The sequence below is a fragment of the Acanthisitta chloris genome, unplaced genomic scaffold, assembly GCF_000695815.1.
Source record: "Acanthisitta chloris isolate BGI_N310 unplaced genomic scaffold, ASM69581v1 scaffold21038, whole genome shotgun sequence".
NCBI lineage: Eukaryota > Metazoa > Chordata > Aves > Passeriformes > Acanthisittidae > Acanthisitta > Acanthisitta chloris.
In genome coordinates this window covers 1-2,850 of record NW_008686755.1, presented here as the reverse complement: position 1 = coordinate 2,850, position 2,850 = coordinate 1, and positions in this window count along the sequence as shown.

The window sequence follows — 2,850 nt, the reverse complement described above, 5'->3', positions numbered from 1 at the left end:
GCAGGACACAGAATGCAGCACTGAGAATCATACAGACAAAAGCTAAGAGGATAGTTCGAGCTGGTTTTGCTGGCCTACATGCCATGGAGGGGAAAAGAAAAAAAAAAAAAAAGAAAAGAAAAGCTCATTCTTCATTTTCACCCTCTCCCACACAGTATTTCTTTGGCCACCTCTCAGATGAGTGAAGCACACTCCTATCATTACCCTGTATCATTTGTCAACATCCCACATACTCAGCAGGTACAAATAGTAATGCACTTTCAACACATTAAGAACCTGCTGTTTCCATTTGATATTGATGAGCAGAAAAACCTGCTTGGGAAGGGAACCAAGATGCTGATTCAAATACCCAACTCTTGTATGCAGCAAGGCCTGTTATGTACATGAGCAGAATCTTAAACAATTTAAGACACATGGGAAGCTGAATCACTATGTAAAATTACTTGCACGATTTCTCTCCTGCCAAATAGTCATAAGGTTAAAATCACTGATTTGCTTGTACTCTTACTGCAAATATTAGCAATAGAATGACATGCATAGTAGTATGGCTAAGAAAGGTCTGTCTGCGTCACTGGTTTAGTCCCCAAAGACTTTGACGTATAGGCCAAGCCTCCAATTTCAAATACACTTCATAAGCCTGAAGCATGCAATGATGAAGAAGAATGATTATCTGGCTATTAGTCATAGAAAGAAGAAACATTCACATGAAAATGTTTCTACGTTGAGGTTGGAAAGTGAATCTGTGTGCAGTTACACAGCAGACAAGTGATAAAGAACATAAAAGTTTTAGCTAACGAGCTAAATGAAGTGCCTAAATGAAGCTGGCAGTAAAGAGGCACTTAAAAGAACTTATCATAATCTTGAAAATACTGTTTTAAACGACAGGATTTGCTCTATAATGGAAATGAGCAACCACCAATAGAAGTTTGAGTGACAAGTTTAGAGTAAGGAAACAAATCAATACCATGCACTTACAAATGTACTTCATACACCTACATTTCCCTGCAGACAGGAGTTTATTTGGTCCCATGACCCACCATCAAGAGAGCTTCAAAATCCCCACCCACCAGTTTTGAGGCACCAAGCCAAAAACTGAATAGTTTACTTTGGAGTAATTTGCCTTAAGATACTACGTTAATCTATACAAACTGCACTGCCTCTATGCAAATCTACTAGTCATTTAAGAGAGCACGCACCTCTTCAGTCAGTGGTGTTGCCATCACTACCTTATTCCAATAATCAGCTGATCTAGGATAAATTGTCTTTCAGAGCCCATCCTTATGCCTTGAAAGGCTTGCACAGTAGTCTCAACAGTCACTGGTATACCACAACAAAACACCACAGAACAATATTTATTATCTCCTCTACAGCTGAGATGTGATTGCAAGGCACTTCTGTTGAACTCATTAGGACTACCAGAGCAGTACTTGACTGCTAATTGAATCTTATCCTTTAAGAAGGTATAAAAAATAGCATTGAGATGCTCCACTTTTATCTTGTTCTATGAGACCTATGCCAGAGTGATCTTCTCACGCTATTGCAGCATCTGTCTTCACACAGGGGACGTTTCCAACACTAAGTAGAGAGCCCAGGGCCCCATTCTGCCTGCATGCCTGCTTAAAGGAGCTTTGCACAATATTTCAACACAAAAGGCCACCTAACTACTGATACACAAACTACCAACTTTACCCAACTGCTAGGATAGAGTCTAAGCAAAAAGAGCTGTTTTTCGCACAAAGCAGTCTACAAAGATCTAAAGCATCATCCCTGACCATGGGGTAGCATTACTCATAAGACCCACTGGGTTTTGCTTTGATTTCTTCTCCTGCTAAGTCCTTCAGCCATGTACACAGCAAAGAACAGCAACAATGCTCACTAAGCAGAACATGGGTGGTTTTCACTCTGCAACAGCTAGACAAGCAGAAGCAGCAGTACCAGCACTGGCCAAGCTCACACCAAGGCTCTGAGGCAGGAGCCACCTGTTGCATAGGAAGCTGCCTACTCATGACAAACAGCAAGGTTGGTAAAAAGCACAACACTGGCTAGGATTTCAGGAGAGCTCCCTCTAGCAATGAAAACTAGATTCCTGTAGGAAAGGATGGTCCTTGCCCAGGAAGACATGTTACCTGTCCCAGCACGCACACATTATGATGTGATGCTTGTCAAGGAGGTGGACAAAACGCACCAAACCGCACAAACAGACAGAACCTGTCTACAAACCCACACAACACACTGCACTGACAGGAGTTGCTCCAAGAAGAAAGAGTGCCAGTACTAGAAGCATAAGTGATGTTATCTGAGAGTAGCTGTTTTAATCTTTGGGTAAAGGGTTCTAGAAGTTAGAAGCAGAACACACTTCTATGACACAGTCTTCACGTGAAAGCATCACCTCTCTAAAAATCAAGCTACTGTCTGCTCAATAGAAATTAGCACTGCTGCAATAGCACAATATCTGTTCAATACTGCCAAGGCAACAGCTATTCAAACTAATCCTAGTTCTTAGGCATCTCCTGGCTGTTTTCTGTGCATATTTTAGTTCTGCTACATCAAAGACTTTCTTTCAGCCCAGGAGCTCCGAATAAGCTCACCACAGCTCGTGCCAGAACTCACCCGGATCAGCAGGCAGGCACAGTCCCAAGCAAGCGCCCAGAAACTTCAGAAGAACCGCTGGAGTTCTCTACGTGCGCCTGGGACCGAGCGGCTCGTTTCAGTACCGGTAACTAAACGCTTCTCAAGGCTCACGTGTCACAGCAGCTGCGCTGCTTGCCTAGGGGGAAAGGTGTGCTCAGACCCGGGGCGCGGAGCATCGCACCTGGGGGCACCGGCAGGGAGGAGGAGGAGGAGGAGGAG